The sequence below is a fragment of the Taudactylus pleione genome, unplaced genomic scaffold (genome assembly GCF_031769625.1).
Source record: "Taudactylus pleione unplaced genomic scaffold, aTauple2 ptg000109l, whole genome shotgun sequence".
Lineage (NCBI taxonomy): Eukaryota > Metazoa > Chordata > Amphibia > Anura > Myobatrachidae > Taudactylus > Taudactylus pleione.
In genome coordinates this window covers 6,936,826-6,964,482 of record NW_028284511.1, presented here as the reverse complement: position 1 = coordinate 6,964,482, position 27,657 = coordinate 6,936,826, and the positions used below count along the sequence as shown (strand labels likewise).

At 46.1% G+C, this 27,657-nt stretch overlaps 1 protein-coding gene across 1 annotated transcript in view; it reads left to right on the top strand.

The window, feature by feature from the left end:
- TSPAN4 (tetraspanin 4) overlaps positions 1–27,657 on the top strand; it is a 752,131-nt gene that overhangs the window by 367,755 nt on the left and 356,719 nt on the right. The gene's annotated exons all lie outside the window — the stretch shown is intronic.

Here is a 27,657-nt window from a genome sequence, read left to right as displayed (position 1 = left end):
ACAGGGTGGGAGGGAGGACAGTGGACACAGGGTGTGAGGGAGGGAGGACAGCGGACACGGGGTGGGAGGGAGGACAGCGGACACGGGGTGGGAGGGAGAGAGGACAGCAGACATGGGGTGGGAGGGAGGGAGGACAGCGGACACGGGGTGGGAGGGAGGGAGGACAGCGGACACGGGGTGGGAGGGAGGGAGGACAGCGGACACGGGGTGGGAGGGAGGGAGGACAGCGGACACGGGGTGGAATGGAGAGTGGACAATGGACACGGGGTGGAAGGGAGAGTGGACAACGGTAAAAGGTTGGTCTCACTGGGTGGACAGCGGTCACAGGTTGGACAGCGGTCATAGGGTGGGAGTGAGGGTGGACAGCGGTCACAAGGACAGTGGACACATGGTGGACAGCGGACACAGGGTGGGTGGGAGGGAGAGCAGACACAGGGAGGGAGGGAGGGCGGACATCGGACACAGGGTGGGAGGGAGAGTGGACACAGGGTGGGAGGACAGTGGACACAAGGGTACAGGCAGGGAGGACAGCGGACACAGGGGTACAGGCAGGGAGGACAGCGGGCACAGGGGGGCAGAGAGGGAGGTCAGTGCACACAGGGGGACATGGAGGGAGGACAGCTGACACAGGGGGCCAGGGAGGGGGGACAGCTGACACAGGGGACCAGGGAGGGAGGACAGCTGACACAGGGGGCCAGGGAGAGAGGACAGGGGATACAGGATGACAGAGAGGGAGGACGGCGCACACAGGGAGGGAGGACAGCCACACAGGGGGACAAGAAGAGAGAACAGTGCACACAGGGGGGCCATGAGGGAGGACTGTATACACACGGGGGACAGGGAGGGAGGAGGACTGTATATACAAACTGGGTTATACATATGTAACTCACCTTTTTCCTCCTCCTGCTGTGGCTGCTCCCAATCACTCTGCAGTCTCTGCTCCATCCTCCGGCTGCCCTCCTCGTGGTCCTGGTCAAAGTCATTGCGCTGCACTAGGCGGGTCCGTTTCTGGGACATGGAGGTTGCACATACTGTAGGTCTCTGAGCCGTCCAACCCCACCTCCTGCTTATCTGCACAGGACGTCTCTGGATGGGCTGAGCCACCGGCGCTGTTGCTGCTGATGCTCGGCTGTCTCTCCCTGGCCAGGTCCATTAGCTGAAGGGGAAGAGTGCTCAAACGACAGGCATTGCACTCCATGGGGGGGGAGGAGCTGTGGGGCAGAGCTAAAGACACACCATACAGCTCCTATATGCAAAGCTGCACTGCCACTGAGTTAATCAAGGGGGCCTCGACAGTGCCGTTGATCGCAGCCCCGAGAGGCCACCTCTTTCGTTAAAGCCCGCAGTGACTGAACGTCCAGCATACCATAAGGAGTCACTTAGACGCATTATTAGTACGTCTAATTCAACTGGCTGTTTAACTACCGCGGGTGCTGAAACTTGTGAAAAAAAAAAACGTTTAGTGCTTGAAGTGCTGGTATGTCATACCGTTGCATACCGGCACACTTCGAGCACTGTATATATATATATATATATATATATATATATATATATAAGGGGAGAGGGGAGTTTGGTCGGAGGAGACTGGCTGAACTCACTGAGTGCAGCAGCTCACACTGCATGCGGGTGGAGTTGATTTGAGCCGCATTGGGGAGCAGGAACAGGAAGTGGATTGGAGGTGGTTACCCAGGCTGCAACTTTAATTCTACGTGAGTTCTCCCCCCTCCCCCCCCCCCCTGAATAGTAGAGGCAGGGCCCCGACTGTACTGTTGCTATACTGCCTATTTGTGTGTGCTCTCCCTGGCCGGTGTCAGCAGGAGCAGTTTAAGAACAGCGCAGAAGGTTATCTCCAGGGCTGAATTTCAGGGGGTCCGGCAACTGGCCCCGTAGGACTAGGGATGAGCGGGTTCGGATTTCTGAAATCCGAACCCCCCCCTGAGGCCCTCCGATCCGAGTCAGGAACCGAGTCCGGCTCGGGTTTTCCCGCCTGACTCGGAACTGAAATCGAGGCAAAACGTCATCGTCCCGCCTTCCGGATCTCACAGGTTTTGGATCCTATAAAAGGTCCCCGCGTCGGCGCCATTTCTCACTCCGGCTGTGGACAGTGAAGAGGGAGGGTGGGAGTTAGGGCTGGCTGGGCTGTGTTGGGTTTTGCTGTGCTGATGTTCTCCATAGGGGCTGTGGCCATCTTCCAAAGTCCATAGGGGCTGGCCGGGCTGTGTTGTGCAGTCAGTTTTCCATAGGTGCTGTGTCCACTCCAAAAGTTTATAGGGGCTGGCTGGGCTGTGTTGTGCTGCTGTTGTCCATAGGGGCTGGCTGGGCTTTGTTGTGCAGTCAGTTGTCCATAGGGGCTGTGTCCACTCCAAAAGTCTATAGGGGCTGGCTGGGCTGTGTTGTGCAGTGTCCCATAAAGGCTGTAGTTCTACAGGGGTGCTGTACTGTTGTCCAGGGGGTGATCTGTCTATAAGGGGTGCTCCCCCGAAGTGCAAAAAAAAACATTTATTTCTGTGTTTGTGAATTGTGGAGCAGAGCAAAGGAGCAGAGCCAAGCGTGGGCCTGTGTCATAAATCAAGGGCCGGCTGGCTTGACTGCTAAAAGGATGCTGTAACCCCCAAAGTGCACTCCAAATAAAATAAAAAATTATTTTCTGTGTTTGTGAATTGTTTGCACTGTGGTTGCATGTGCATCAACAAAGGAGCAGTGCCAAGCGTGCGCCTGCGTCCCATAAGTAAAGGGTGGTGTAACCCCCAAAGTGCACTCCAAAAAAGATTAAAAATTCTTCTTTTCTGTGTTTGTGTGCGCCTTAGCCACACGTATATATCAATATAACATAAATGGAGGACCAAACTTTGTCCCCTAAAAATAAAATAGGGAAAGATCAAGAACTACTTCCTCCTAGTGCTGAAGCTGCTGCCACTAGTCATCACATAGACGATAAAATGCCATCAACGTTGTCTGCCAAGGTCGATGCCCAATGTCATAGTAGAGGGCATATAAAATCCCAAATGACAAAGTTCAGGAAAATGACCTTAAAAAAAAAACATTTAACTCATCTGAGGAGAAACGTAAACTTGCCAATATGCCATTTACGACACAGAGTGGCAAGGAACGACTAAAGTCTTTCCCTATATTCATGACTAGTGGTTCAGCTTCACATGACGATGGAAGAACTGTGCGTTCTAAAGCTGGCCACACACTAGACCAACTTACATCCAACCAGCCAACTTGTTGATTGGTTGGAATGAAAATCTGGTAAGGAATGGGAGTAAATGATGATCAGCAATTTGCTCCTAAATGCCAGAAAACAGATGAAAATGGTTGTTCAGACAAGTTTGAACAAATTGTTTTGATCAAACATTTAACAAACAACAGTTTTTAGTCCATTTTGCGGCGTTTGGGAGCAAATTGCTGATTGTCATTTGCTTTCATCTCTTATCAGATTTTCATTCCAACCAATCAATTAGTTGGCTGGTTGGATGTAAGTTGGTCTAGTGTGTGGCCAGCTTAAGAAGATATCACAAATCCCCAAGGAGAGTCCAAGTGTGGAGGTGGTTGCGATGCCTGACCTTCCCAGCACTGGACGGGAAGAGGTGGCTCTTTCCACCATTTGCACGCCCTCTGCAAGTGCTGAAAGGAGCCCCCCAGTCCACTTGCTGATATGCAAATTGAAGATGCCACTGTTGCAGTACAACAGGATGAGGATACTGGTGTAGCTGGCGCTGAGGAGGAAGTTGGCGAGGAGGATTCTGATGGTGATGTGGTTTGTTTAAATCAGGCTCCGGGGGAGACAGTCGTTGTCCGTGGAATGAAAAAGCCCATCACGGTCATGCCTGGGCAGAACACCAAACATCCAAACATTCCACCTCTTTGGTCTGGCAATATTTCTATCCAAATCCGGACAACAACTGCCTTGCCATATGTGCCATATGTAAAGGTGAAATAAGTAGGGGTAGGGACGTTAACCACCTAGGAACATCCTCCCTTATACGTCACCTGCAGCGTATTCATAAAAAGTTACTGTTAAGTTCAGAAACTTTGGCTAAGACCGTAAGCAGTCCAGGGACACCTAAATCCCTTTGTCCTGTTGATCCAAGCTCCTGCAAACCACACCGTCAACTCCCTCCTCGTCAATTTCCTCCTTAGTCAGGATTGGAAGTAGTCCTGCAGGCCATGTCACTGGCATGACTGACTCTCCTGTCCAGGATTCCTCCGGAGGATCCTGCATTGCTAGCCTACTGCTGCCGCTGCTGCTGTTGCTGCTGGGAGTCATTCATCATCCCAGAGAGGAAGTAGGAACACCACTACTTTTACTAAACAATTGACCCTCCAACAGTCCTTAGCGAGGAGGATGAAGTACGACAGCAGTCATTCTGAAGCAAAACGTGTAACTGAGGCCTTGACTGCTATGTTGGTGATAGACGTGCGTCCGGTATCCGCCATTGGTGCAGTGGGATTTAGACAATTGATGGAGGTAGTGTGTCCCCGGTTCCAAATCCCTTCTAGATTCCACTTCACTAGGCAGACGACACCGAGACTGTACAGAAATGTCAGAAAAAGTGTCCTCAGTGTCCTAAAAAATGCGGTTGTACCCAATGTCCACTTAACCACGGACATGTGGAACAGGGTAGACTAAGGACTATTTGACTGTGACAGCCCACTGGGTAGATGTATCACCTTACGCAGCAACAACAGCAGCGTCACCAGTAGCAGCATCTCAGAAAACGCCAGCTCATTCCAAGGCAGGCTACGCTGTGTATCACCGGTTTCAGTAAGAGGCACACCGCCGACAACATCTTAGAGAAACTGATGGAAATAATCACCCAGTGGCTTACCCCACTTAGACTGTCCTGGGGATTTGTGATATCTGACAACGCCACCAATATTGTGTGTGTATCACATTTGGGCAAATTCCAGCATGTCCCATGTTTTGTTCACACAATAAATTTGGTGGTGCAGAATTGTCTGAAAAACGACAGGGACGTGCAGGAGACGCTTTGGGCATCCCGAAAAATTTCTGTCCATTTTCGCCATTCAGCGACTGCGTGCCGAAGACTGGAGCGCCAGAAAACACTTTTGAACCTGCCCCGCCATCACCTGGAGCAAGAGGTTGTGACGCGGTGGAACTCAACCCTCTATATGCTTCAGAGGATGGAGGAGCAGCAAAATGCCATTCAAGCCTATACATCCACCTATGATATAGGCAAAGGAGGGGGTATGCACCTAACTCAAGCGCAGTGGAGAATGATTTGTTGTGCAAGGTTCTCCAGCCCTTTGAACTTACTACACGTGAAGTCAGTTCAGACACTGCCAGCTTGAGTCAGGTCATTCCCCTCATCAGGCTTTTGCAGAAGCAGCTGGAGAAAGCGAAGGAGGAGCTAAGATGGAGCGATTCTGCTTCGCATGTGGGACTTGTGGATGAAGCCCTTCATTCGCTTTGCCAGGTTTCCAGGGTGGTCAATCTGTTGAAATCAGACCACTACATTTTGGCCACCGTGCTCGATCCTAGGTTTAAAGCCTATGCGGTGTCTCTCTTTCCGGCTGACACAAGCCTGCAGAGGTGCAAAGACCTGCAGATGAAAACACTGTCAGCTGAAGCGGAACGTGACACGTCAACAGCTCCTTCATTTTCTCCCGCAACTGGGGCTGCCAGGAAACAACTTAGGTATCGTAAGCAACCCGCTGGCGGTGATGCAGGGCAGGCAGGACCAAGTTTGGACATCTGGTCCGGACTGAAGGACCTCGCAACAATTTCTGACATGTCTACTGTCACTGCATATGATACTGTCACCATTGACAGAATGGTGGAGGATTACATCAGTGACAGCATCCAAGTAGGCATGTCAGACAGTCCGTACCTGTACTGGCAGGAAAAAGAGGCAATTTGGAGGCCCCTGTACAAACTGGCTCTATTTTAAATGAGTTGCCCCCCCCTCCAGTGTGTACTCCGAAAGAGTGTTTATTGCAGCCGGGAATCTTGTCAGCAAAAGGCGTAGGAGGTTGCTTCCACAAAATGTGGAGAAGATGATATTCATAAATATGAATTATCAACTCTTTCAGGGAGACCAGCCTCCAGAACGTACAGAGGGACCTGTGGTGGTGGATTCCATCGGGGACGAATTAATACTCTGTGAGGATGAGGATCTACACAACACTTAAGAGGGTGAGGAATCGGTGGATGAGGACGACATCTTGCCTCCGTAGAGCCAGTTTGTGCAGGGACAGATTAATTGGCAGCTTATTTTGTGGGGGCCCAAACGAACCAATAATTTCAGCCACAGTCGTGTGGCAGACCCTGGCGCTGATAATGATTGATTTGTTAAAGTGTGCATGTCCTGTTTATACAACATAAGGGTGGGTGGGAGGGTCCAAGGACAATTCCATCTTGCACCTCTTTTTTTTCTTTGCATTATGTACTGTTTGGGGCCTAGTTTTTCAAACTACCATCCTGTCTGCCACTGCAGTGTCACTCGTAGATGGGCCACGTGTTTGTGCCGCCCACTCGTGTCGCTTAGCATAGTCATCCAGCTACCTCGGTGCAACCTTTTGGACTAAAAGCAATATTGTGAGGTGTTCAGAATAGACTGGAAATGAGTGGAAATTAATGTTTTATTGAGGTTAATAATAGCATAGGAGCAGAAAAACCCACAAATTCTGTGATTTTAGCTATTTTTATGCTTTTTAAAAAAAAAAAATACAGATCCAAAACCCAGAACCCAAAACACGGAAGGGTGGTTTTGGCAAAACCAATCCAGATCCAAAACACGAAGAAAGATCCAGATCCAAATCCAAAACACGAAAAGTGGCCTGTGCACACCCCTACTTAGGACCCGACGGGCCCTAGGCGGGCGCCTAGGTTGGCCTAATGGTAAATCCGGCCCTGGTAGCATGACCTTCTCACACAAGTTTGACAAAAGCCTTCACCAATTCTATGAGCTGCTCTATATATTAAAGTGTTGGCATGTCGCTTTTACTTGGCAACTCAGGAGTTGTATATACTAAAGTACTTTGTGCTGCTGATACTATTCCATTACAGTGGATACAGGGTTATCTAGCTCCTCCAACTTCATCTGCTGCACGTCTATCTGTTTTAAAGAATGAATGTACTCCTGTTATGACTCTGGGCCTGACTCAGAGCCGGATGCTCTGACCAGAGCGCTCGCTCTGAATCAGGGCCGGCCTAGCTTAAAATGGAGCGGCCTCCTGGCCACTCACATAGCTGTGGGTGACCACCCACAGCTTATGCGAGCGGCCAAAAAGATGGTCGCGATGGTCAAGACCATCGCGACCATCGGGCTTGCGACGAGACCCTGCAGTAGGGTCTCGCTGCCGCAAGCCCAGGAGTGCTTTTGGCTCTATCAGAGCCAAAAACACTCCCACTGACATCACTAGTGATGTCAGTGGGGCCGGACCCAGACGGTAGGCGTTCCCATGAGATGCCTCCGTCTGGGCAGCCACGCCCCTGGCTCGCACTCCAAAGGTGGCGTGTTGTCACTCACCATCGACAGCACGCCCTCTTTGGTGCGAGACCCCGAGCGACAGCTTCCCCGTCGCTCGCCGGGTCTCGCGAATGCGCACAACGGAGGCACCTCCGTCGTGCGCATGCGCATTTGGGTAACATCGACCTGCTTGCGAGCGTACAGCGCCCGCGAGTGGGTCTGAATGAGACCCTCTAATCAAGCACAGATTGCTCACTGCCAGTTGTATTAAAATGTTATCAGACCTTAAAAACCATGTAAAATAATAGTTACTGGCCGAAGACGGAGGAGAGGGCCCGTGTGGAGCCTCCCTGGGGGCCCCTTCCTCTCTCTGCATTGTAGATGCGAGTCTGCTGTGCATGCGTGGGTCAGACTGTGGTGGGATGTAGCAGAGCAGAAAACAATGGTGGGTGGGGTGGTAAGGGGCCGAGAGAAGACTAAGGTGACCTGGCATATTTCGGGACACATTACTGGTGCTGTAGAAAAATTGTATAATTCCGATTTTAGTGCAAAAGATTGAAAGTGGACAAATTAAAGGTAGGGGCTATCACAATATGGTCTCTCCTGACATGAGCAGTGGGGGCGGGACAATGGATTAAATCAAGTCAAATGCAATGCAGATTGGGTATATGCAAATGAGAGAGATTGTTTTATTAAGAAGGGAAGGCAAAGAATTCACAGGCTTCCAGTAGCAGATTTACCAAACATAGAAAATGTTTTTTTATTTTTCTTATTCTAACTATTTAACAAAGATAAAAATGCTTTATTTTCATAATAGAATGGGAAAAACCTGCGCCTCTCCACTATAGAAGTCAATGGGGAATAGAATTCAATAGTTTGCAGCTGGTAAAGAGATGAAGGGGAACCCAGTTACCCATGGAAAGGTATTGATAGAGGCAATATCTCTTGTGGCACAGATTTACTGAGAATAAAAGAAAATGTCTATATAATGTACACTGTAAGTTAAGTGATACGTACGTGGTTTAAATGATAGTCGCCTATTGGGGTGCACATTTATGATTACTCATCTATTTAATTATACAAAGTTTTCCTGGCTTTATGTAAAATTGAAGCAATGAACCCATTCACTACCCTTGTAACGCAGGAGATGTCAGTGATATCTCCTGGCTACATTTTCCCCAGAAAGCTGCCGCTGTCCAAGTACTTTAGTAGCTCGGCTATCCCAGCCTGGTGGCTGTAGTATAGGGACTTTTCTACTTGCAGTGCATCAAATAGGACTAGGAAAAGTGTATAGTAGAGTTAAAAGTTTAATTGTAAGCTTCAGTGAAGAGCTGTGTTTTGAGGTATTTATTAAAGATTTGTTTGGTTTCTTGGAGACAGTCCAGTTTGGTAGCTAAGGGCTTTAGGGCCTGATTCAGAGGTGCACACTATGTGCGTGCGCTCACTCTGAATCAGGGCGTTTTTTTTTTTTTTTTTTTAGTTTCGGCCTCCAGGCTGCTTGTAAAGCTGTGGGTGACCACCCACAGCTAGTGCGAGCGGCCTGCGATGGTCGCGATTATCGCGACCATCGGCATTGCGAGGAGACCCTAAGGTAATGCTGTGTGGACTTCCTGCTCTAATAGAGACGGAAGTCCACTACTGACATCACGAGTTATGTCAGTAGGGCCGCCCACAAACGGCAGGCTTCCTTCGGGAACGCCTCCGTTAGTGCAGCCACCCCCCCTCCCCGCCTACAAAACGGGGCGAGCTGTTGATAAACATCGACAGCGCCACATTTTGTTGCGAGCCCCGGAGCGAGTGAAGTTCTCACTCGCTATGGGGTTTGCGCACGCCGCGTGTGCACAATGGGCCACCATCGACCTGCTTGCGAGCACTGTGTTCTCGCGAGCGGGTTTGAATCAGGCCCTTAGTTAGCACCTACTGGATGTAGGTGTCCAATTTTCTTCTAAACCTTTTCTGTCTGTCATGCAGAAATTCTTTGTTTCCTGCCTTACATTCAGAGTATCTTCTTACTCTTTATTAGAGATGAGCGGTTCGGATTCTGTGGAATCCGAACCGCTCCGAACATTGGGGATCCGAGTCCACCCGAACACTGTTCGGGTGTTCACCGCCTGACTCGGATCCCCGTTCGGGGCCGAACGGCGGCCGCCTGATGTCGGATTCTCACTAGAGAATCCGACATCAGGGCTCCTCTAGTGTAGGGCAGAACGCTATGATAGCGGTCTGCCCTACACAGACACAAACACACAGCTGCCAGCGGCAGCTGTGTGTTTGTTACAGCAGCCAATGAGAGTCACACAGACTCTCATTGGCTGCTGCACGGAGGGAGCCGGCTGGAGCTCACACATGAGCTCCATCTTCCGGCTCCCTCCTCAGCGTGTGACAGCAGAGCAGACGGCGCGGGAGCGGGGAATCAGGTAAGTGTTTTTTGTTTTTTTTTCTTGTGTAAGGGCCGGGGGCGCTACTGGGGGGGGGGTCTGCTACTGGGGGTGCGGGGGGGCCATACTACTGGGGGGGGCCTGTTACTGGGGGACTATACTACTGGGGGGGTCTGCTACTGGGGGGGCCATACTACTGAGGGGCCTGCTACTGGGGGGGCCATACTACTGGGGGGAGCATACTACTGGGGGGGCATACTACTGGGGGGGGGGGCATACTACTGGGGGGGCTGCTAATGGGGGGCATACTACTGGGTGGCATGCTAATGGGGGGCATACTACTGGGGGGGTCCGCTAATGGGGGGCATATTACTGGGTGGCATGCTAATGGGGGGCATACTACTGGGGGGGCCCGCTAATGGGGGGCATACTACTGGGGGGCATTCTACTGGGGGCACTGCATAGGGGACTAAAGAGGGTTGCGGCTGCCGGCAGCCATGCCTCCTGCGATTAGGCCACGCCCCGATAGTAATGGAGCCCAGGCCCTCTCTCTACGACCCTGACCCCAACCCACCTTTCCTGCAGTCTGAAATGCAGCCTAATCCTAAACCCCCCCTCGCAACCTAACCCTATTCCCCCCTACCCCTAGTGCCTAACCCTCCCCCTGGTGCCTATCCCTAAACCTAACCCAAATACTTAACGTCGGGATGTCGGCAGTCAGAATTCTGGAGACAGGATTCCGACTGCTGTTGGTATTCCGGTGCCAGTATTCTGAGTGCTGTCATCCCGACCGCCAGAATGGTAACTACATCCCGTTTTAAATTAGCAGTCATTTAAAAGGCAAACCAGGTTGATTTTGCCTTTTAAATGACTGCTACTTTAAAACCTCAGGCAGCCTCATACGGAACTCACTGATGCCTGCAGTCCTCAGCCTATTTTAATTTTAATCAGGCTAATTTGAAGTTGGTTTTTCCAAATTAATTCAGAATGTGGAGCTACCAACGCAAGGTTCTAATATATTGGACCACATTTATACTAATGTTAAGAATGCTTATAAAACTTTTTTGTGTCCTCATATAGGGCAGTCCGATCATGTATCACTTTTTTTAGTGCCAAAGTATTCTTCTCTGATTAGGCGATTTGGTGCGGTCATCAAGAATGTTACCGTTTGGCCTGAGGGGGCCTTACAGAAACTACAGGGTTGCTTGGATTGTACCGAGTAGGATTTGTTTTTAGAGGAAGCTAGAATGGGTTCTGATATTAATGTGGACCAGTTAGCCTCTATGGTTCTACTGTATTTGAACTGTTGTATAGAAAGTGTTACATTTAAGAATGCTATTTGGTTTTTCTCCAATGTTAAACCTTGGATGAATGGCGATGTATGCGCGTTGTTGAGAGCTAGAGACCTCGCCTTCAAATCAGGGGATTGTTTAGCATATTCCATTGCCCGGTCTGATTTGAAGAAGGGCATTGGTCTGGCTAAGAAGGTTTATTCTAATAGGATAGAGTGTCACTTTAGTGAATCTGGTGATTCTCGGTCCTTGTGGCAGGGTATGAAGCACTTAACCGACTATAAAGATTTGAATTCGGGTGGTCCTAAGGTGGGTGGCCCTTCGGCCGACGAATTTAATACTTTTTATGCTAGGTTTGATGCTGTGGATAATACCTGTGCTATCCGTTTAAGAATCCAGGGGGTTCTTGGATCTTGGTCGATGTTAGGTCTTGCCTGCAGGGAACTAGTTCTAAGAAGGCTGCTGGTCCTGATTGTATTCCTGGCAAGGTTTTACGTGAATGTGCTGATCAATTATCTGGCATTTTCACAATTATCTTTAATTTGTCCCTTACTCAGGGTATTGTCCCGGGTTGTTTTAAGACTACCACAAGTATTCCAGTCCCTAAAACCACGTCCATTTCTGGTTTTAATGATTTTCGCCATATTGCCCTTACTTCATTAATCATGAAGTGTATTGAGCGTTTGATTTTAGTATGCCTTAAGGGTGGCTTCCCGGATGCTTTTGATAATTATCAATTTGCATATAGATCTTATAGATCTACTGAAGATGCTGCTCTTATGGTTCTTCATAAGGTACTATGTCATCTAGAGAATAAAGATTTGTATGTTAGACTGTTGTTCGTATACTACAGTTCGGCTTTTAACACTGTAGTACCGTCTTTACTCATTGCAAAACTCTTAGCAATCGGTTTTAATGTGTCTATCTGCAATTGGTTGTTGGATTTTCTGTCTGACCTTTCCCAGTCAGTTAGGCTGGGGGATCTGTTTTCATCTCCAATTGTTGTAAATACAGGAGTACCTCAAGGTTGTGTTCTTAGGGCCTGATTCAGAGCCGGACGCTCTGACCAGAGCGCTCGCTCTGAATCAGGGCCGGCTTAGCTTAAAATGGAGCGACCTCCTGGCCTCTCGCATAGCTGTGGGTGACCACCCACAGCTTATGCGAGCGGCCAAAAAGATGGTCGCGATGGTCAAGACCATCGCGACCATCGGGTTTGCGACGAGACCCTGCGGTAGGGTCTCACTGCCGCAAGCCCAGGAGTGCTTTTGGCTCTATCAGAGCGAAAAACATTCCCACTGACATCACTAGTGATGTCAGTGGGGCCGGACCCAGACGGTAGGCGTTCCCATGGGAACGCCTCCGTCTGGGCAGTCACGCCCCCGGCACGCCCACCAAAGGGGGCGTGCTGTCACTCACCATCGACAGCACACCCCCTTTGGTGCGAGACCCCGAGCGATGGCTTCCCCGTCGCTCGCCGTGTCTCGCGCATGCGCACGACGTGTGCATGCACATTTGGGTAACATCGACCCGCTTGCTAACGTACAGCGCTCGCGAGCGGGTCTGAAGGAGACCCTTAGTCCCTTCCTTTACTCCTTGTATACTTCAGACTGTGCTTCCAGCTCTGAATCTAATGTCATTGTGAAATTCGCTGACAATACCACAATTGTGGGTTTGATTATTAATGAGGATGAGGACAGTTATAGGGCGGAGGTAGATCGACTTATTAGTTGGGGCGAGGATAATCAGTTGCTGTTAAATAGCAAAAACTAAAGAGGTGGTGGTTGATTTTAGGAGGTCTAGGAAAAGTGCCCCCCGTCACTTATTTTGAATGGTGTTGAAGTAGAGAGGGTGGGTGGTTTTAAGTTTCTTGGTATCAATTTCTCGGAGGACTTGTCATGGTCGTCGCATGTTTCTTCAGTGGTAGTTAAGACTCAGCAACGCCTGTACTGCCTTAGAAAATTAAAAGTAAGTGGATTATCAAGGCCGTTGCTGGTAAATTTCTACTGCCGTATAATTGAGAGCCTTTTAACTTATTCGATCACTGTTTGGTACGGGAACTCCACATGTTTGGAGTATAGATCGTTGTCTAGAGTGATTAGGGCAGCTGAAAGAATTATTGGTCAGTCTTTACCTAGGCTAGAAGACATTTATATTAAAAGGTGTGCTTCTAAAGCTAATAAGATGGTTGCTGATCATAACCATCCTTGCCATTCTCTGTTCTCTCTTTTGCCTTCTGGAAAGCGTTTTAGATGTCTCAGGTGTCGTACTAGTAGGATGCGGAATAGTTTTTTCCCTGCTGTTATAGTTAATTTAAACATTTTAAACTGTTTTATGTAATTGTTGATTGTGAGTATCTTGCATTTCACTTTCTCTGACGCATTTCATGTGGATGTGACAATAAATAAATTGATTGATTGATTACATTTACCCCAAGGAATCTAATATGCACATGAAAATGGTCTCATCGTGAATCTCACAATATCTTAGTACACCTTTGCTCTGACAGGCTCCTGACAATTTTGTCTATGTATACTTGAATGTTACTAGTAATTTTCTATAAAGCAAATCAGATTTTAGTTTAGGGCTCTCCTGATGCACATGCAGTCATTTCTCGGATAAGTTTGCATACCGTTGAATAGAGTTCTCTGGACTCTCTCCTTCAGCCGCCCCACCTGCTCTGATAACTCCCAACACATACATCATACACAGGGCTAGCAGCGATGTCACCTAATGGAGGTCATCTATTTTCTAGCTGCCAGACAGGGCAGTTCTTTCATTTCAGCTGCCCTAAGGTCTGCTGCAGTAATATAAAAGGTCAGGTGTACTTTATCTTATGAGGTAAGAAGGCAATTCCTCAGACATGATTCCTGGAAGGCCAGGCACTAGGCTCCTGTTCCAGTAACTCCCACAAGACCACACATACCTAATAGATGTTTATACTCATAGATATATCCCATGATCTGTCAGAATGACTAAAATGAAACTAAACTGTTCTGTAGCAGGGCATTCTCTGTGTTTAACCTTTGTCGCTATTTTCCCTAGCTTGCCCATGTTTTGTCATAGTGTTCAGTTTTAACGAAGATTCACATTTTTTTATTATCATAAAATGGCACTGTAATTAACCCCTTCATGGGCCATATTCATCATGATAAAAATGTAAGGGGTGATTCTGTACAGTACTTCAGTTTTGAACTCGCTGCAAATTAATCTGGCTGTGGTTTACACTGTACCTCGATGACCAGAATCTTTTCCCCACTGTGTAGATTCTATAAAATATTTCATTTAGTTGCCTAAGTAATCTTTACAATATTTGCTACAGTAGGTAGCATAATATACTGTATTTTTATGTTGTGAACATATTTACTTTTACACACATAATCTCTGTATTTTTTTGCTGTGTATTGTGATTCCCAGTACATCCACTTTACCCAAAGGCGTAGGCAGTTATATGGACAGAAATAGAAAAATGCTTTTGTTTAACATTGTACTTTCCTGTGTTTTTTTATTTAATTTATTTATTTTTTCTTGCTTTTTATCCTGGAGCGTCCCAAAAATATATTATGAGTTCCGTACGCACCACAGAATAACACTTGTGAACATACTTGCCGACAACCTGGCTGTCCGTTCTGGGAGGAGGCAGCCAGGTTGGCACAGCAGGATATGTGGCGAGCGGTGTGACTCAGGTTTTGGGGCGGAGCAGGAGGCGTGACTGCGTGATTGCATAATTGCAGCCCTGCCACCGCCATACAATGCCAAAAGTTCTGGGAGAGTAGGCAAGTATGCTTGTGATCAAAGGAAACTGATGTAGAACTAGATGGATATGAGCGTGTTCAAACTCCCAGTGTGAAATCTACGTATAACTAAAACAAGGGAGATAAAATGTAGAACACAAGTTGAAATTCCAATAATGACATTGTATCGAAAATAGGGATAGGAGTTTATATTATTGCAGAGAGGTGATGGGTAACATTTCAAAACCCAAGCCCAATGGTGAGTGCACCGATGAAAGACCCTGGGCACTGAATCATTTGCTACATCTCCTCTCTGCTACAATGAAAACCAATATACCTGTTTTCAACACAATATAATTCTCTGAATTTCAATTTAACAGATCCAATGAAGCATGTATTTGTTAAAAAACAGCAGTACTTATTAGGGCCATATCCAAATCTTGCATGGGATAGCTGACTCATATCTCCTCTACAGTGGCCTCTCTTTACAAGTACAGTCTGTAAACACCCTACGGAATCCTAGGTAAGATATTGGTTTGATTTTCCTTACTCCCACTGGGCTCAATGCAGGATCCAAAGTTGCCTATTGGATGCTCTGAGTGTGTTTAGGATGCAGCCCCTTGGGATGTTACAGATTTTAGAGGAAGGTCCCTGGTGATATCACTGCCTTTAGAAGGAGGCCCCTCTGTGATGTTTCTGTCTTTAGGAGGAATCCACTCTGTGATGTTTCTTTAGGAGGAAGCCCCTCTGTGATATTTCTGCATTTAGGAGGAAGCCCCTCTGTGATGTTTCTGCCTTTAGGAGGAAGTCCCTGGTGATGTTGCTGCCTTTAGGAGGAAGCCCCTGGTGATGTTTCTGACTTAAGGAAGAAGTCCTTAGTGATTTTGCTGCCTTTAGAGAGAAGTTCCTGGTGATGTTGCTGTCTTTAGGAGAAAGCCACTCTGTGATGTTGCTGCCTTTAAGAGGAAGTCCCTGGTGACGTTGCTGCCTTAAGGGGGAAGCCCCACGGTGATGTTACTGTCTTCAGGTGGAAGCCCCACTGTGATGTTACTGCCCTTAGGAGGAAACCCCTCTGTGATGTTACTGCCCTTAGGAGGAAACCCCTCTGTGATGTTACTGCCTTTAGGAGGAAACCTCTCTGTGATGTTACTGCCTTTAGGAGGAAGTCCATATGTGATTTTGCTGTATTTAGGAGGAAAACCTCAGTGATGTGTCTGCCTTTAGGTGGAATCCCCTCAGTGATGTTTCTGCCTTTAGGTAAAATCCCCTCTGTGATGTTTCTGCCTTTTGGAGGAAGTCCCTGGTGATGTTGCTGCCTTTTGGAGGAAGGCCCTGGTGATGTTGCTGCCTTTAGGAGAAAATTCCTGGTGATCTTGCTGTCTTAAGGAGGACGTTCCTGGTGATGTTGCGGTCTTTAGGAGAAAACCACTATGTGCTGTGATATTGCTGCCTTTAGGGAGCAGTCCCTGGTGATGTTGCTGCCTTTAGAAGGAAGTTCCTGGTGATGTTGCTGTCTTTAGAGGAAGCCAGTCTGTGCTGTGATGTTGCTGCTTTTAGTAGGTAGTCCCTGGTGAGGTTGCTACCTTTAGGAGGGAGTTCCTGGTGATGTCGCAGAAAAAAAGACTTTGTTTTATAGGGGAGTGAACTCTTTTCTTGTCTTTATGTGTCCAAACATTTCTTTTTACCATTTAGAAAATGCTGGCAGTGTTGTGGAAGCAAAATGGCACTGCCACTTTAAAGTGGTGAGCAGCTAGGAGGTCCATATATAGTACTGGGAACAATTTTAGTGGATTTCTGGTACCCAAATGGAAGGATATAGTATTCAAAGTAAAAGCAGTATGCTATTCTCTTGTTTGAGAAGGAAATCTAATAATAGGGCCTAGTCATCATTACATAATTATCACTTGTGATAATTATGTTTTAAACTTGCTGCGAGTTCAAAGAACCATTCGGAGGTATTCATCATGCCCAGGGCCGGTGCAAGGTTTCCGGGCATTCTAGGCAAAACTTAAGCCTCCAACCCCCCCCCAATAAAAATAAGAATTATTTACAAGAAAAAATTATTGCAAAACTCTAAGACTGTATTTGCAAGACAAATGGAATAAATATAACTTCAAAAACAAAAAAATACATGTAAAACAAGTTGCTGTAGATACCTGATGCAGCACCTTCCCCCGTTCCGTACCAACTGTATGATGCTGCCAGCACAGCCCAACCAGGGCCAGATTAAGCCTTCAGAGGGCCCGGGGCACTAAAGACAGAGGGCCGCAACTCCCTCTTGTCAGCACCCCCAACCCCTGGATGTGCCTCCACTGATAAATATATTATATAGTAAAAAAAAAAAATATATATATATATATATATATATATAAATACGATGTCTGTTGAAAAACAGCAGCAGGCGGCACTCCACGGACTTTGTAGTTGAAGTAAAGTGACTTTATTTGCCAACGTTTCAAGACCTGTGCGGTCTTGTCATCAGGGTGTTCAACGACAAGACCGCACAGGTCTTGAAACGTTGGCAAATAAATCGTATTTCTACATTGTTCCTAGGAAGGCACCCCGGCATTATTATAATGGAATACTGAGTGCCCCTCTACATGTTCTATATATATATATATATATATATATATATATAATATATATATATATATATAGTGAATGTCTCCCCCACTCCTTCCCTTACAAATATGATTGTCTCTTTTCCCCTCCTAACAACTCATAACTCCCACCCCTTAAATAATGTTTAATGATTTTCGCACACCCGCTATATATACAGTCAGGTGCATAAATATTGGGACATTGACAGAATTTTCATATTTTGGCCTCTATTCACCACCACAACGGCTTTGAAATGAAACAAACAAGATGTGCTTTAACTGCAGACTTTCAGATTTAATTTGAGGGTAATTACATCCAAATCAGGTGAACGGTGTAGGAATTACAACGGTTTCTATATGTGCCTCCCACTTTTTAAGGGGCCACATAAAACAATTTACTTTTGACCAGACCCATATGGTTTTTTTCAACATTTTTTCCATCTTGTTGGAGGAATATCTCTGGTGATTCCCGGGTACACAGACATTTGCTCATAAGCCATATTGCGGACATTTCATTGCCACCTGTAGTTCTTACATTGTTTTATGTGGATATTTCATATGTTATTGTTTTTGTATGGACGATTGTTTTTTATGGTTCCAAGTGGAATTAAAGATATTTTATGAGAAGCCTTGCTTGTTCCAATCTTCCATGAAAAGTGGTTCTTAAAGAAACCAATATGTGCAAGCATCAAGGGGGATAAATGGTGAGTGTTTGTCCATATACCCTTACAAGTATGATGTGCCTGAAGAGAGAAAGTATAAAACAAACCTTTCAGTGTACGTTATTATATACTATATGGTGTGTTCTATCCATTATATGTGGAAAAGAAAAAATCCTGTATTGGAGTGAAGTAGATGTGTGATAGAGGTGGACGTCTCACACGTCTTATTATAGAGACTGCGCCATTGACACTATCTCCTGTTGTATAAACGTTTATCACCAGTGTTCAAGTATTCTGTTCATCACCAGTGTTCAAGTATTCAGTGCATATCCAGTGCTCAAGTGTTCAGTGCATCTCCAGTCTTCAAGTATTCTGCGCGTCTATAGTGTTCAAGTATTTAATTAATTTAATCTAGTGCCGGTCTTTCTGCCATTCCCAGGTATCTGTCCAGAGGGCCACCACCTGCCCACTTGGTGCAGCGAAACCCAAATCCCGACTGGAGGGGTCACTGATGAAGACCACCAAGTGGGTTAGACTCCGCGCCTCTGGGCAGGTCTAGCTAAACCTGGTTTTGGCCGCAATAGGGAGACCTAGCTGTCACTCACCTGCTGATTCCCTAGCCACCCTATCCCCTGGCTTTTCCCTTACGGTTCCTGACAGTTCCAACAGCCTAAACATGCAAGCCGCCGGGTTTCAGGGTGAAGCAGGTTTTCAAGATCTACTCTTTCGTGTCACCACACAAGAGGCAGCTCAGCAACTCATTGGTCAAAAGTTACAAGAAATTTCTTCTCAGTTGGAAACCATTAATTCCGTTATTGTTCCTTTGTTTCCAGCTTCACTTCAAGTTCTGCCTGAGCCATATTCCTGTGTAATTTCAACTCCGACCGCAGAATCCATTTCTGATTGTACAACCCAACCTTCCAATAGTCCCCTTGCCTCTGAACCCTGCAATTTCTGTACTCCAGTGCAGATTTCTAGTTTCTACCAGCTTCTAGTGCAACTTCAAGATCTCCTCCCAAGATCTTTCCAAATATTTTCCAAGCTGTCTAGTGCCATCCCTGTTTCAATTGAGCCACCTGTGCCTCCTTTCATGTGAGATAAAATAATACTTCATAGTTTCCCATGCCCGAAGCTTACTGAGGCAGAACGACTGCGACGCCGGGCATTTTTTCTTTGTTTATATTGTGGAAAGGTGGATCACTTTATTAAGGACTGTTTCCTTTGTCAACCCAGTAAGGATAATTACAGCAAGACTTCCTATGGCCTTCTGAGCTACTCTATCTTTGCTCTGGGCAAGGAGGCAACGTCTCCACAGGATCAAGTTTACGATTGGAGTCCTGTTACAAGATGCTTCCACTCTCGTCTTGGAAAGTTGGGCAGAATATTCCAACCACCTAAAGTTACTGTATCTTCTCCAGTCTGTTCCGGTCTCAGCCTGAATAGGGTTTCTTCTTGTTCTGACTCTGGTGATGATTGTGCTTCTCTTAGTTTCTGTAAGACATCGGTTTCTTCAACCATAGAAAAATAATCTGATTTAAAGGTTTTTGAGAAGACATCTGAGCTAACAACTTCTGTGGGCAAATCTGTTCTGCTAACTCCAAGAAGCATTCCTGTGTCCTTACCCCAAGAGGGGGTTTCAAGTCTTGCACCACAGCAGGGGGTTTCAAGTCTCGTACCCCAGGAGGGGGTCTCCAGTCTCTCACCCCAGGAGAGGGTTTCAAGTCTCTCACTCTAGGAGGGGGTTTCAAGTCTCTCACCCCAGGAGTGGGTTTCAAGTCTCGCACCGCAGCAGGGGGTTTCAAGTCTCTCACCCCAAGAAGGGGTTTCAAGTCTCGCACCTCAAGAGGAGGTTTCAAGTCTCATATGCCAGGAGGGGTCTCAAGTCTCACACTCCAGGAGGGGGTCTCAAGTCTCACACCCCATGAGGGGGGTTTCAAGTCTTGCACCCCATGAAGGGGTTTCAAGTCTTACACCCCAGGAGGGGGTTTCAAGTCTTGCACCCCAGTAGGGGGTTTCAAGTCTCTCACCCCACAAGGGGGTTTCCAGTCTCCAGGAGGGGGTTTCAAGTCTCACCACAGGAGGTGGTTTTCAAGTCTCTCACCACACGAGAGGGTTTCAAGTCTCTCACCACAGGAGGGGGTTTCAAGTCTCTCACCCCAAGAGGGGGTTTCAAGTCTTGCACCCCAGGAGGGGGTCTCCGGTCTCTCATCCCAGGAGGGGGTCTCAGGTCTCTCATCCCAGGAGGGGGTCTCAGGTCTCATACCCCAGGAGGGGGTCTCAGGTCTCATACCCCAGGAGGGGGTCTCAGGTCTCACATCCCAGGAGGGGGTTTCTAGTCTCTCACCCCAAGAGGGGATTTCAAGTTTTGCACCCCAGGAGGGTGTCTCCAATCAAGTTTTTACCCCAGGAGGGGGTTAATATTTTCATGCCCCAGGAGGGTTTTTTTGTTTTGAGTGCCTTACCCCAGGAGGGATTTTAAGTGTTCTATCTCAGTTGGGGAATTCCAGCGCCATTCCCCCAGAGGGGATTTCAAGTGTCATGTTTCAAGAGAAGCCTTCAGGTGCTATATCCCAGGAGGGTGTTCCAAGTGCTATTCCCCAGAAGGGGATTTCAAGTGTCATGCCCCACAAGGGGATTTCAAGAGTTATGCCCCAGGAGGAAGCTTTAAGTACTCTGCTCATTCCAGGTGGGGACTTTCCTTTGTATACTGTTGAATATGCTTCACAAGCTTTAATTTCTCAGAAGTTCAGTCCTAAAGTTTTTTGTACCAAGCAAATTCCCCAAAGAGCAGATAATTGCATGGAAGGTCTAACATTCGTGATAACAGGAGTCCTAGAGTTCTTAAAGAAAAACGAAGCAAAGACATTAATAGAAGGCTATGGAGGCATAGTCTTTGAGAATATTAGCAGTAAGATCAGTTACCTCATCATGGGCCGTGATGGTGGAGAATCCAAAGGAAAGAAAGCAAAGGGCTTTGGGACTAAAATTATAGATGAAGATGGCTTATTTGAGTTAATAAATACCTCGACCAGCAGGAAATCATCTTTTGAACATTTCATCTCAGTGGACGATAACTTGTCTGATAAAAATTCTGTCTTGTCACTGACTCCTACCCATTCTGGGGCTCTTCAAAGTTCATCTTCTTCTTTAGTTGCAACAGTTTCTGTTGTCTCCGATTCCAATTCTCCTGAGTCTCAGTTTGGGTCTTGTGTTGTTTTGAGAGAATAACATCAATCAAGTTTTGGTCTAAGGATCCCTAAGTGGTTTAATCTCAGTTCCTAAAAAGAATTCTGTAACTCATGACTCATCGGATGCTTTAGTGAACAAAATCTTCAATGGAGAGGTGTCTCAGTACACCGCATTACTTAAGCATTATGACACCCTAACGAGACTCGATCCATCTTGAGGTATTACTTCCTCCAACATTGTCAAGATTCTTATTTTGCACTTTCTAGGTAAAGCCTTGGAGTGGGCTTACCCACTCATTGAGTCCAAAGATCCAATTCTACAAAATGTAATGGACTTCAGCACAGCTCTGATTAAAAAATTTACTCCTATGTGTCCATCCTCAGATACATTTTCTGATATGAATTCTAGGTTGACTCCACAACCTTCAGACATTAAACTCAGATAAACCGCTTTACTCCCTTTACAAGATTATACAGTACTGGATCAATCAGTCCGGAAGAAGTCTCGAAGAAATTTTAAGAACCAACAATCTGATACTATAAAAGTTGGTTATGCTTCCCTTTGTTCATCTCGAAAGTCCCCTGGGATTTTAAGTCATGTCAATTCTTCCACTCTTCCATTGGATACGGACTTGGAGTCAGAATTTGATCCTACACAAGGCAATGTTCCGTTTTGTGGGGATCCTCTGTTGTCTGAGCCTATCCTTTCTGAGCCAAGTATTCACTCAGGCGTTACCTTTGAGAACTACAACTGTTCGGAAGAAAAATCCATCTTTTTGTACTACATATCAACTGAAGGTTGCAAAATCTACAGGTTCCTCATACTGAGGCTGAAAATATTTTTGGGATTTCTCAGTGTTTCGAGTTCTTGAAGATATCTGACAGGCTCAATCAAGATTTAAGAAGTTTTTGTTTTTTCAAGTTTTTCTGGAGTTTCTTGTATTCCTGGAATATTTTCTGGAAGGACATTTTGTGCACATTTTTTGGTGTCCGGAAAGGGGGGGGGAAACTGTCAGGATGCAGCCTGGGATCGGCTGCTACTCACCTCTGTGACGGCATCCTTGGGCTTAGGTGTTCAGTCGCTGGTATTGGTGGTGAGTGGTGACTGAGTATTATCCCTGGGGTCTGCTAGAGCTTCCATGTGCACGTCCTGGTTTCTGGGGTATCGGGCATGGACACAGCCATGTTGGTCCATATCACCTGACTAGTCTCTCCCAATGGTAGTCCTGTGGTCACTCAGCTGATCCTCTGATCCAATGACTAGCTACCCAGGGGCATTTAAGTTTGACTCCAGGAACAGGAAACTGCTGTTCAACTTTGCTGTCCTAGTGTATGTGATTCTCACCAGTGTTGCTCTGTGTTATTCCCTGTGGAGTGTTGCTTCAGTCTATTCACAGTTTTCCAGGGTTACCTGTATTAGCTTCCATGCTAACTCTCAGTCTGAGACTTTAGTGTTCTCTCAGTACTCCAGTGTTTATGTTGTTTTTCCTGTGTGTCTTGTTTTGTGCTGCTAGCTCTACTGCAGCTTCCCTGTGTTACTGAGGTGTCAGGTTTCCTGCTAATTTCTAGTTAGCTCTCAGCTAGATCTATAGCAATCCCCAGTTCATGCCTGTGTCCACTTTTCTCTCTGCGAATCAGCACCTGAATCTGTAGCAGTTCCCAGTACATTTCCCTCTGTTCTCAAGCAAGCCTCAGACTAGGATCTCTAGATTCTCATGTTCATTTCTAGTGTTCAAATATTCAGTTCATCACCAGTGTTCAAGTATTCCATTCATCACCAGTGTTCAAGTATTCTGTTCATCACCAGTGTTCAAGTATTTAGTTAATCACCAGTGTTCAAGTATTCTGTTCATCACCAGTGTTCAAGTGTATCTCCAGTCTTCAAGTATTCTGTGCATATCCAGTGTTCAAGTATTTAATACATTTAATATAGTGCCGGTCTTTCTGCCATTCCCAGGTACCTGTCCAGAGGGCCGCGACCTGCCCACTTGGTGCAGCAAAACCCAAATCCTGACTGGAGGGGTCACTAGTGAAGACCACCAAGTGGGTTAGACTCCGCACCTCTGGGCAGGTCTAGCCAAACCTGGGTTTGGCCGCAATTGGGAGACCTAGCTGTCACTCACCTGCTGATTCCCTAGCCGCCCTATCCCTTGGCTTTTCCCTTACGGTTCCTTACACCCCCAGTGCCTATCCATTCCCACTGCCGCCCTTCCCCTGCCTCACCTCTCTCCCAAGGCGGTCTCCCAGCGACCTTCCCCTGCCAGCCGCCAGTGCCACTAACCTCTTTCCCAGGCCAGTCTCCATCCCAGTGCCCTTCACCTGCTGGCCACCAGTGCCACTCAACTCTCTCCCGGCTGCCCTCTGTCCCAGCACCCTTCCCCCGCCAGCCGCCAGTGTCACTCACCTCCCTCCCAGGCCAGTCTCCGTCCCAGTGCAACACCCCTTCCTCCGCGTCCGCCAGTGCCGCTGATGTGAAGCAACACATGAGGACCTGCATGGAGCCCAGAGCCGCCAGAGGTAAGCAAGGAAGGAGATACAGCTAAAGGGATCTGAATAGATCCCTGTGTTGTGGCTGCCTTGCAGATCTTCACAGGCTGCCACGTAAACATCAGCCTGTGAAGGTTATCGGGGGGGGCTGAACGCCATCTGAAAGTGGCGTTCAGCAACACCATCAAGTTCCAAAAAAAAATCTTTTTCGGAACTTGATGAATGGCCCTGACACTTATTTTTCACAAAAGCATGTGAAAATTTTAAGTTTCACATGCTTTTGTGAATAATAAGTGATGATGAATAGGCCCCAATGTCACAATAGTAATGTCTAAACCAAATGAGAAAGAAAGAAGACTATTTTTGTTGGGGCACCCTTTTGATTGAAATTTTATTGTTTCATTAAAACATTAATTTTTATTCATATGCATTAAAAAACAAGAAGGGAAGAACATTTACTTTGTCTACTCAGGAGTCTTTTTCCAGTATAGGTACAAATATTCAAAAGGACATGCTACAGTGAGTTATTTAATTAATGTTACACAATTTATTGATAGATGTGAGAAGATACAGACAGTTCAATTATGTGTGATGTGGATCACAAATACAAAAAATATTAAGTCAAGTTCAATTTGTGATGGTGGAATATAAAGTGGTTTGTACATAATATTAAAAAAGGGGGGTAACTCACAATATATACAGGTCAATTGGCATATTGATTAGAGTGCAGATATTGCAAATACAGATAAATGTAAAAAGCATTAAATTTATCAGCCAGTTATAGAGTGATTTCGTATATATTTGGATAGGATGCTATGCTGTAAATTACTGGATATAATGGCTGGGTTTATGGATTGCCATTCAAGAGCATATATAGTGAAAGTAGAGAGAAAGAAATTATAGAATAGACAATAATTATATAGATACAAATACAATATATTAAAATTGGCGAAATTAGAGAAATACTGTAGTATATTTTTCAATTGCATATATAAATATCAATCATATATTGAAATGCAGTATCCACAATTTTCACAAATACTCTGATAGTTTTAAGTTCTGAACCCAAATGGGTTAAATGTTCTGGAGGATGCTTTATAATAATACTTTGCAGGTATAAAATGTGTTAGAATCAAATGGCCCACACCTCACTTCTACTATCTACCTGTGTGTTTCTGAGAACAGTTAACAGGAGGGTGAGAGTTTAGAAAATGTGGGTCACTGATCATAGACAAACACACGGGGGTTTCTGGTTGCCTGGAAACCCCCCTTCCCAGCCCACACCATGACCACAATATAAATAGTAATATAACAGAATTTTCCTAGTGCTGCGTGTTCTTCTCAGTATCGCAAATGAAATAATCAGCACCACCTGTGGATCTTTTAACATGTGTGAGCCAGTAATAAATACCCCTGTGTACCAACTAGGATATCTGGAAAACATGCACTGCAAGGGGTGCACTGCTAAAGACCATTAATAGGGTTCATTATTAATACTGTATTATAATACACTATCCAGTGCATAAGGAGACATACAGTCAGGTCCATAAATATTGGGACATTGACAGAATTTTCAGATTGTGGCCTCTATTCACCACCACAATGGTTTTGAAATGAAACAAACAAGATGTGCTTTAACTGCAGACTTTCAGATTTAATTTGAGGGTAATTACATCCAAATCGGGTGAACAGTGTAGGAATTACAACAGTTTCAATATGTGCCTCCCACTTTTTAAGGGGCCAAAAGTAATGGGACTATCAACTCAAAAGCTATTTCATGGACAGGTGTGGGCTATTCCCTCGTTATTTCATTATCAATTAAGCAGGTAAAAGGTCTGGAGTTGATTCTAGGTGTGACATTTGCATATGGAATCAGTTGCTGTCGACTCTCAATATGAGATCCAAAGAGCTGTCACTATCAGTGAAGAAAGCCATCATTAGGCTGAAAAATCAAAACAAACCCATCAGAGAGATAGCAAAAACATTAGCTGTGGCCAAATCAACTGTTTGGAACATTCTTGAAAAGAAAGAACGCAGCGGGACCCGGAAGATCATGGAAAACAACTGTGATGGATGACAAAATAATTATTTCTCTGGTGAAGAAAAACCCCTTCACGACAGTTGGCCAATTCAAGAACACTCTCCAGGAGGTAGATGTATATGTGTCAAAGTCAACAATGAAGAGAAAAGTTCACAAGAGTGAATATAGAGGGTTCACCACAAGATGCAAACCATTGGTGAGCCACAAAAACAGGAAGACCAGATTAGAGTTTGCCAAACAACATCTAAAAAAGCCATTACAGTTCTGGAACAACATCCTATGGACAGATGAGACAAAGATCAACTTGTACCAGAGTGATGGGAAGAGAAGAGAAGGAAAGGAACTGCTCATGATGCAAAACATACCACCTCATCAGTGAAGCATGGTGGTGGTAGTGTCATGGCGTGGGCATGTATGGCTGCCAATGGAACTGGTTCCCTTGTATTTATTGATGATGTGACTGCTGACAAAAGCAGCAGAATGAATTCTGAAGTGTTTCAGGCAATATTATATGCTCATATTCAGTCAAATGCTTCAGAACTCATTGGACGGCGCTTCACAGTGCAGATGGACAATGACCCGAAGCATACTGCAAAAGCAACCAAAGAGTTTTTTAAAGCTAAAAAGTGGAATGTTATGCAATGGCCAAGTCAATCCCCTGACCTGAATCCGATTGAGCATGCATTTCACTTGATGAAGATAAAACTGAAGGGAAAATGCCCCAAGAGCAAGCAGGAACTGAAGACATTTGCAGTAGAGGCCTGGCAGAGCATCACCAGGGATGAAACCCAGCGTCTGGTGATGTCTATGAGTTCCAGACTTCAGGCTGTAATTGCCTGCAAAGGATTTGCAACAAAGTATTAAAAAGTGAACGTTAGATTAATGATTGTTTAGTTTGTCCCATTACTTTTGGCCCCTTAAAAAGTGGGAGACACATATAGAAACCGTTTTAATTCCTACACCGTTCACCTGATTTGGATGTAATTACCCTCAAATTAAATCTGAAAGTCTGCAGTTAAATCACATCTTGTTTGTTTCATTTCAAAGCCATTGTGGTGGTGAATAGAGGCCAAAATCTGAAAATTCTGTCAATGTCCCAATATTTATGGACCTGACTGTATATGTTAAGGGCAGTGCTAGGTTCTTCTGCTGCTTCCCCAGACTCATGGACTTAGGGCCTGATTCAGAGCCGGATGCAATTAGCGCTCGCTCGTCCAGAAAATAGGGATGGCTATTCAAATGAACCATTCGCTCTTTGCGGTCTGTTCACGCCTCTAGGTCTGAACGAGCGAACAAAACTTGCGGTCGTTTTTTGGAAATATACGCCCCCTGGCCGCTCGCATCCTACGTTATGTCCGCTATTTATTAGATTAATCGAGTACATCGACCAGCGTATGAACTGCTCGCTATTCTTGTGGTTGGTTTTTGCTACCACAATCTTGCGAGCAGTTCTGGCTATAAAATAACCCAGTGACGTGGTCAATGACGCTCCTGTATTAATTATGCACACCCTTAAAACGCCCGTTTTGACCTTTAAGCACGCCTGCGTTCGGATTTCCACTCCCCGTTTTCAAGCACCTTCCCTTGTTACCACCCACATACGCCTCCTCCTGTCACTCAAAATAGCAGGCATTCGCTGTTTAGCGAACAAACGAATTTGGCCCGCACTGGCTGGTTCGCGCATGCGTATAACGATCCGTACGCATGCGCAGTTGGGCAAACATCGCTTGGAGCGAACAAGCGGCCGCTTACGAGCGGCTCTGAATCAGGCCCTTACTCCATTGCTCTGTAATGGTGCCCACAGGACCGTAGCTTGGGTGGTGCGGCCGGTGCCTCTGCACA